Source organism: Arachis ipaensis, chromosome B1, assembly GCF_059453495.1.
Source record: "Arachis ipaensis isolate K30076 ecotype BB chromosome B1, ASM5945349v1, whole genome shotgun sequence".
Lineage (NCBI taxonomy): Eukaryota > Viridiplantae > Streptophyta > Magnoliopsida > Fabales > Fabaceae > Arachis > Arachis ipaensis.
The window spans coordinates 17,238,204-17,247,929 of NC_142436.1; the positions used below are offsets into that span (position 1 = coordinate 17,238,204).

General features: G+C 33.3%; 1 long non-coding RNA gene across 1 annotated transcript; it reads right to left on the minus strand.

The window, feature by feature from the left end:
* Positions 1 to 645: 645 nt before the first annotated feature.
* Positions 646 to 3,202, minus strand: LOC148575841 (uncharacterized). The gene is made up of 3 exons (XR_015899741.1): positions 2,990 to 3,202; positions 1,690 to 1,767; positions 646 to 1,602 (listed from the first exon to the last, which is right to left on the minus strand). It is a non-coding gene; the product is annotated as an uncharacterized LOC148575841 (long non-coding RNA).
* Between the last annotated feature and the right edge of the window lie 6,524 nt (positions 3,203 to 9,726).

Genomic DNA, 9,726 nt, shown 5'->3' on the forward strand with positions numbered 1-9,726 from the left:
TTTTTTAATAGAAAAAAATATTGAATTCTTTTAGCCATAGTTCATAGAATGCAGTTCATTATGAATGATGTTATTTCTGAAAATTAAAGTGCTTTTATTAGACAAAGGTTGATTAGTAACAATATTCTTATTCCTCATGAGCTTATTATGCACTACTTAAAAAATAAAAGATATGGAGATTATGATTTTAGCATTGAAACTGGATATGAGTAAGGCATGCGATCGGTTTGAATGGTGTTTATGGAAGATTATGAAGCAATTGGGTTTCTGTGATAAATGGATTAGTTGGTTAATGAAATGTGTCTCTACTGTATCCTATTCTGTTAATGTGGATGGACAATCTCAGGATTTCTTTGAATCTACAAGAGGGATCCACTAAGGAGATCCTCTTTTACCCTATCTTTTCTTTTTTTGTGCAGAAGGTCTTTCCTATCTGCTCCACAGAAGAGAACAGAATAATGAGATTTCTGGTTTGAAGATTAACAATAGATGTCCAACAATCAGTCACTTTTTTTTTTTTGCAAATGACTCAATTTTGTTTTGTAAGGCAACTAATGCAGAATGTCACAAAATTCTAGAGATCCTTTAGACCTATGGGAACATTAGTGGACAACTGATAAATCTAAATAAGTCTTTTGTATTCTTTAGTCGAAACTCGAAACACACTTCACCAGATTCATGATTCTTTATTTGCTATTTTGGGTGTCTCTCATGTTGGTTCACAGGATAAGTATTTAGGATTGCCTTCGTCGTTCAACGCTCCAAGAAAGAGACTTTTAGTTACATTAGAGATGAGGTGGTATCAAAACTCCAGTAGTGAAAGCGGAATCTCTTATTGACTAGTGGAAGAGAGGTGCTAATTAAGTCAATGGATATAGCCATTTCCATCTATACTTTGAGCTGTTTTAAACTGCTGAAATTCTTATTAATGATATTCAAAAGCAACTCATGCAATTTTAGTAGGACCAAAAACAGGATGAGAGAAAAATGCACTGAATAAAATAAGATACCTTATGCAGAGATAAAAGACAAGGAGGATTAAATTTTAAGGACCTCAAGGCCTTTAATCTAACCATGGATGAAGGTTGGTTACTAATACTGGTTTCCTAATATTTAAAGTGTTGAAAAGTAAATATTTCAGGTCCTCTTCCTTCTTAGAGGTTGAGATTGGTTAGAACCCCCTATGGGGTTAGAGAAGCTTAATAGAAAGTAAGAATGTCCTAGAGAAAGGAATAGTTTGGAAAGTCGGCAAGAACTCAATAGTTGAAATTTTTGGAGAAAGATGGATTAAAAATCATCCTGCCATATCAGAAAGTCAGACACTACAACAAAATTCTAATCTTCGGTGGGTAGGTCAGCTCATAGCAGAGGATGGAATATGGAACAAATAGATCATACAAGATAACTTTAATCAAGAAACAGTACAAACTATTCTACAAACACCAATCAATCAAGAAGGAGACAAAATTTCATAGGGTAAAAATAAAAGAAGAGCTTACACGGTTCAATCAGGTTACACTATTAGCTTCCAATTCTTTATTCTTGACCCCCTATTGAGACATTGCCACCATACTTCCAGAACAAGCTGCTGTGGAAATCAATCTATAATGTGAAATGTCCAACTAAAGTTAGAGTAATTCTCTGGAAAACAATGCATGGAGGACTGCTAGTGAAACACAAAATCCATACCAGATTTTTAGCGGTCTCCGAAACTTGCCCCATCTGTCTGCTCCAAACTGAGACAATGGCTACTCACTGCCTCATTCACTGCCGAAAGAATTCAATGTGGCAAAAGCATAAACGGAACACAACAAAATGTACACAAAAAATATAATGACCGCAACACACAGGAGGTTGGTATTATTGACTCATTTAAGTTTTAAACATGATTCTTTTTTACTTTTCATTTTATTTAGAATAAAAACTTGTTAGGAAGAGCATGTGTTATTGAATCAGTAATCTGAACTTAGCCCATTGGATGTAAAAGAGCTCGATTGACACACAATTTTTTAATGATATTGGCTAATTGAACTCAGTGAACTTTATTAGGTGCTTTGAGTGCAAATTATCATTCTTAGACTAATGTATTAATTAAATGACAAATTATTAACGAGTATTTATAATAAAATCATTTTAGTGTATGTACATAATTAATTAAAAAGAGGAAACCATTTTATTTGTTCCTTGCTTACCCCATATATCTTTTCTCTTAGTGCTTAAACTTTTCATGATCTGCAGGGTGTTTAGTCTTTTATAATGGATGTCATTTAAGACAAATGGTATGAAATCATTAACGTTCAAATAAACACGGTCTAATTAGTTGTGTTTTCGAAGTAGAATTATAACTATTCTTTAAAGAAGATTTATAGTTATGGTATGTAGTTCATACCTACTCATAGCTCTACTGATATGAACGCATCATTTCTATTGAACTTTGTGTCTTTGTATGCTGAAATTATTCTTCATTATGATGCATATCCTTTAACACTGATTTGATTCTTCACTGGGTATACATTGTTTTTCGTAGGAATTTAAATTATAATCATAAATAAATATCATTTGTTATAATAAAAATTAATTTAATTTGAAATAATCGATAATATATATAAATATAATTTATTAAAAATTGATTTATTATTTAATTTTTTATATAATTTATAGTCAACATAAATAATAGTGCATTGTTATTCTTATCATGCGATTTACCACTATGACTATTTGCTGTGTCAACAACTCAACATGTTGATCAAGTTATGATAATTTTTTTTAATTTGTTGTCTAAACATAGCAAAAGATATTTCTTAAGTTATTACACCTTATATACTATGTACTCTTTATGTACTCTTACTAAAAAATAATTACAATGGTAAACCTATTATATTGATAAAGAAATAATCTAGGTAACAAACAAAGTTATCGAATCAAATCTTATAACTACACGAGTTTGTTGACATCATCAAGTTAAAACTTGAAAATGATAGTTTTTTACCATTAAAAGCTTAGCACCTCGATGTGGTCGGAGGAGGCGACGACGGCAAGGTGGAGGAGAGGCCGGGGAAAGGTTGGCGGGTGCGGCAGCGAACACGAAGACCTGAAGGTGCACCCATGTGGCCAAACACTCCACTTCGACGTCAACGCCGTAGGGCGCTGTAGCCGCAACAGGTTCAATCCCAGCAGCAGCATTGTGTCTTAGTTGTTGCTGTTCTCGGATTGCCACAGCAGCTGCAAGTTGTTGGGCCTCCAACAACTCCTTCCCTGGGTCCGGTTGCAAGTCAGCAGCACCACCACCCAATGACCCATTATGCTGCATAGCTGGCCTAAAAACGGTGTATCATCTGGGCCGTCCGGTAGGCCCAAATGGGCTGAAGACTGTACAACATCTGGACCGTATGATGGGCCTAAATGGGCTGAATATTGTACAACATTGGGGCCGCAGAGAGGGCCTAAATCGGCATGAGGTGAAGACAGAGGCTTTTCCTGAGAGTTGAATGGACCTCGAAGAGAATGAAAAATCTCCTTAAAAAATATTTGTTGAGTTATTACAACTTATATACTATGTACTTTTTATGTACTCTTACTAAAAAAAATTACAATGATAAGCCTATTATTGATAAAGAAATAATCTAAGTAATAAACAAAGTTATCGAATCAAATCTTATAGCTACACGAGTTTGTTGACAACATCATGAAGTTAAAACTTGAAAATAATAGTTTTTTACCATTAAAAGCTTACCTTGAAGGGGTCGGAGGAGGCAACGACGGTAAGGTGGAGGCGAGGCCGGGGAAGGTTGGAATTGCAACAATAAGAATTCAATCCTGCTGTACACACTAGTCTTTTTTGTAAGAATTCACTCAAGATTCAAGAATGATCTTCTCTTTTAAAGGTTTGGAATAAATAAAAATAAATATTCATCTCAGAATTTTAAATTTTATATTTGTTTTATTTGTAAATAAATCATATCAAAAGTAACTTGATTTTCAAATAATTTTTACAATAATTATATTTAATATTTGAAATATTAAATTTTTTTTATAAATAAATTTTCGATAAAATTTGTTTTTTAGAGTAATAGATTTGTAAAAAAGAAGTCACTCATTTAAAAGTAATTTCGAATCAAAAATTAGATTCACATCTATTAATATATTATAATTATTATATATTATAGGATTGAGTTTTAAATAAAAATAAAGCTTTTAACGAAATAAATTTCTTTTTCTACTCAAAAACTTTTCAAACATGCTAAAACAATATATTTTCTAAATCAATTATATATTTAATTATATCCAAATTTTAATTTGGTGTCTCTTCGAAGTAGGACTGGAAGTGAATCAAGTCAGCTCATGAGTAAGTTTGAGCTCGACAAGTTAATAGCTCGATAAGCTAAACTCTTGAGCTGGTAAGCCAAGTTTGAGCCTAGAATTGAGCTCATAAATTAAATAAGTCGAGTTTGGGCTTGGATAAGTTCAACTCATTAGCTCGTGAGCTAGTTCGATTATATATATATATATATATATTAATGATCTTAATTATTTAAAATTTTATATTTATTTTTTTATATAATTTTGATGTAGGACATAAATAAAAAATTTATAATTGATTGATAGATAAAAAATATATAAAATTATAGATTATATTCATATTACTTGAGCCAGTTCGTGAGCTCGAGCCAGCTCGTGAGCTTTTAGTGAGTCGAGCTTGAACTTAAGAAATAGGCTCGATTGTTAATGAGTCGAGTCATGAGCCAAACTCAATTTTTGTGAGCCGAGCTTGAGTTTGGTCTAACTCGTCTCAATTCTACTCACTTCTAGCCCTACTTCGAAGAGACATTTGAAATAGAAAAAATTCGCTTTATACAAAATTTGTTCTATTATATAAAAATTAAGTTTTTGTATTTAATGATAAGGGAGATTCTACGGTGCTTATCCAAAAAATTAACATAATATGCTACCCTTATGTGTCAATTGTTGAAGATTATTGGAGGCTATTTTTTTTAAATAAAAAAGAGAAAAAAAAGATTAAATTAAAGTAATACAATAAAAATTTTATTATAATAGTTTATTATAATAATAAAAATATTGAAAATTTTTTTAAATAAATAAATTAAATATTTTATTTATCAAAATATATTATTATAAAAATATTTATTAATAATATAATATTATTTATTCCATTTATATTTAAAACAAAATATATATACATATATTTTATTTACACTATAAATACAAATTAATTTAGTTAAAAGTTCATTGTTTTATACTTTATAGTCTTATATATATAAACACGATAAAATAAAATTGTAAAAATAGTCTTTTTAGGTTTAATTACTCTGTTGGTCTCTATAATGAAAACCAAGTGAAAGCATTTTTTGTTAATGAAGCAGGAAAAAACTTCATTCTCAGGTTTTCATTATCTGCCAAATTTCCTAATTCGACCATATAGCAAGCTATATGTTCGACGGTTGACTCTCCCGCCTCTCCTGCAAATTTTGTAATTATTTTGGGATTTTTTACACCCATTGGCACTTCTGTCATTTGCACTGCAGAAGGAAAAGCAGAAATAAAATATGGTCGATGATGCATGAGACCCACGTTGATACCCATTCCATTGAAGACATCCTCGACAATCCTTGTCACCTGGTAATGATATCCACGCTATGTGTGAAGTCTATTTAAAACTTCATCAGCATTTTGATCTCGTCGAATGAGATAAGGGATATTTTCTTCCCTTTCAAGATTGTTAAATACATTCTCCTCATTATATCCTACGTTCTCCTGCTCTACTACCAAATCTTGGAGAATAGGCTGCCCCTCATCATAATCGACAATTCGAACAATTCTCTCGACTTGTTTAACCAGTCGATCATATTTTGACTCATTGTCAGCCAGGATAGGACTCAGAATAGCAGTCATCTGGTGAGTCAATAGGTTGACTAAATCATGATGACTTTCGTCAATATATTGTCGAAACTCAGCCATCGATCCTGGCACATTTCCAAATCTGACTGGAAATGTGTAACTACCCATAGGAGGCGTATAGCCAAGAGAAAGGCCAAATGGAAGCCAACATGCGGTTACTTGCGGTTGTTCTACACTGGGCGTGAATTTCGCCCACTACCACCAACACTTGCATCCATAACTGAAATATTCTCCCCAGAATTATACTCTGCATGTGGAATCAAATTTGCAGAAATTTGTGTAGCAGTTATTGGGGCATTATTACTTGTTTCTGCATTGCCATTTGAAAATTCGTCAGACATGGTAATAATTCTACCACTTCTTAATTGCATGCACCAAATATCAACACTGCATGCACAATGCAATAGTTGAAAGTAACAAATTTTGACACAATTAAATTTTAAAACTGTCCCACTGGGCATGCCAATTTGTTTTGTTGATTTTTTGCAAATCGAAGGCGGTTCGATATCTAATGGTCTGGGAACGAAACCTACTCCTCTTTGTGAGTACCAGTTTTATTTTGCATCAAATCCATGCCTTTGACAGTGATGAAGAAGAAAGAACCAAGCTTTTGTAGAAATTCGAAATGAACGATAAAACATAAAAGATTTGAATAAAAAGAAAATCAAATTACAGAAAGAAAAAGTGTTTGGAAAAGTAAAGGGCAAATTAAAAGGTAAAAACTGAAAAGATAAAAGTTGCTGAATTTAAAGGAAAGGACAGGACATTGCAAGGAAGATAAATTGCATGAAAAGAAAGTTGCAGGGAATTTAAAGGGAATTTAAATGAAAAGTAAAGATATGGAAGGAACTCTTCAATGAAAAAGACTTTTGACTGACTCAGAAAGTCGATGGGGATGTGAGTGAGTGTGAGTGTTTTCTCTGAAAAGATTCCAACCTTTGTTTTTTTGAGCTTTCACCCATTTATAGAAGTCCTCGACCAATCAAATTCAAATATCCTTGAATAACCGTTCCCGCTCTTTGAGTTTGCAACTTCCGCCAACTATCTTCACTTAGTAACTTCTTTCGATTACTGCACTCTCTCTCGATGAGTCCTAATCGATCAGAATTCTCTTCTTCATCGATTGACCATCTTCAAGGAATCCAATACAGTTATTCTCCACTTCTTTTTTCAACTAACAAATTGCTTTAGAGATTGAAACTTTTGCTTTCGATTCGATTTTCTGCCTACCATCTTCGATACCAGTAACCTCTTCTTCGATCAGCTGACCTCCATCGAGTCTGCCTCTTCGATTTCCATATTTGCGTCAATCGATTAATAGAGAGTACCTAACGGAGTACCTCATTGGCTCCAATCCAAAGTTAATTCTAACATATATTTGGAGGTTGATCAAATTATTATTTGGCACTTGGGAATGATCGAAGCCTATTCTTGTCGAACATTGGCTTGTCAAAGAGTTCAATAATATCTTTATCGATAATATTATTTTCGATATAACACTACTATAGATACATATTAGTTTAGTTTGGTAAAATTTTTTGAAGAAGTGTTTGTGCTTTTTAAAAGGACAAATTCCTTATTTTGTATTTGGTAAATCAAAAAGACCATGTATTTGTGCTTATACTTTTCAAAATTTAAAAGTCTAAGATAACCTCATATATTAACTAATTTTCAAATTTAACTTTTAAATTTATGTCTTTTATAGTATTTTTAAATTTTAAAAACTATTTTACCAAACGTAATTGTTGTTACTTGTGTTTATTAAAAGTTATTTTTAATTTGATTTACCAAACATAAATGCTATTCTTTTTTAGAAAATTATCTTTTAAAAACTAGCTTTTATAAGCTACTTTTAAAAAGTAAAAGTTTTACCAAATTAAGTTTCTGGGTAGAAAGTTAGCTGACTTAGCTCTTAAGATGGGTTGAATTGTAGGAATGGATCCCATAGGGCTCAGATAGGGAGGATTCGCTAGTCACGCTCGGTAGTTGCTAGGGTTATATGCAGGAGAAGGTATGGCATGTACGTTGAATTATAACGTACATTTAAATAGGTTCTAGCGTAAGTTGATGGCTTGGACATAAAAATGAGAGCCAACGCTCCAATCGTCCTAACTACATTATGCCCTGTCTCCAACCTGAGAAGCAGCTGGCTTCCCAGTTTTAGGGACCAACGGACTCGACGTGGTGTTTTCGACTCATGGCTCAACCCTTCAGTAGTAGAAGAAGTTTTAACAGATATATTGGCACTTATCATTTTTCTACTTTTCAAATGCATGCAGAGGCTTAGGCACAAGAATTATCCTTGGGTCCTAACTAATGGGGTGCCAATTTATTTTGCTCATATTTTTGGCACAATAATTCACTAAGTGGATTGAGGCACAAGAATTCACTAAGTGGATTGAGGCAGAACCTTTGGCAACCATCACAGCTCAAAAAAGTCAAAAATTCATTTACAAGAATATTGTCACCCGATTTGGAGTTCCACACTCCATCACCACGGATAATGGAACTTAGTCCACCGACTCAGTCTTCAGAAGCTTGGTGGCAAGCCTTAAGATTAAGCACCAGTTCATGTCAGTAGAACACCCCCCAAGCTAACGGACAAGCAGAAGCTGCGAATAAAGTCGTGTTGACTGGGTTAAAGCGCTGACTGTAAGATGCAAAAGGAGCATGGGCAGACAAACTTTCTCAAGTCTTATGGCCATATCAGACAACCCTTCACTCAACAATGGGAGAATCTCTTTTCCGACTTGCTTCGGCATAGAGGCCATGATACCTATAGAAGTTAATGAGGAACCTCCAAAGATTAGATTCTATGACGATGTAGAAAACATTTGAGCTCAAAAGGAAGAACTTGACCTCCTTTTAGAAGTCTCAGTACAATCTTAGATAAAGGAAGAAGTCTTGAAGCAAAGAATGGCCTTAAGGTACAACAAGAAAGTCATCAAAAGAAGTTTCGCCACAAACGACCTCATATTAATCTGAAATGACATCAGAACACATAAGTCGGTCAAAGAAAAGTTAGTAGCAAACTGAAAAGGACCTTACAGGATCACTGAAGTCTTAGGAAAGGGTTACTACAAAGTGTCCGATGATGAGTGAAAATCGAAGTTCACGAATACTGGCAAGTGCACCGGATCGCACAAGTAATACCACGGTGAGTAAATATCGTTTCCACGAGGATTAAAGAATTGAACAACCAAATATCTGAGTAAGCCTAATTAGATTAATAAAACCTGATTATGATTGATGATTAGAGAGGGCAAGAGGGTATCTTGCTGAGAGTCATGAGAATCTTGAATGTTGAATGTTAGGATGCCACGGACAGTGAGTCTTGAATGATGAGGGAAGACAATGATAATGAGAGTCAAGGACTTTGGAGATGTTTATGCTCTTAAGATAACCAATCTTGTTTATTTATCTTGAAGTTTGCAAAGATCATTCACGACAAAACCTTTAGTAACTGATTTCAATTCCTTGGCTCCTCAGTTTCTCAGGCATCAATTAGGCGTCACTTTAATCAATCAAGAGATTAAGTACAAAAACTTATTTTTGATTCAAATAATATTTAAAAGTAGTCCGTAGGTCAAATTATATGTCACATATTCAAGCTAGTCTTGTCCAGTTAAATCTTAAAAGAAAACACAATTTTCAAAAGTTGTTCTAATCCGAATTATATGTCACTTATTCAAAATTAGAGTGATTGAAAATCATGTATGTGTCGCACACTAATTTAACCACTATCCCTAGTTGAATTCAAAAATTCATGTGAAAGAGTTTTCAAACTTTAATTCAAAGATCAAATTTTCC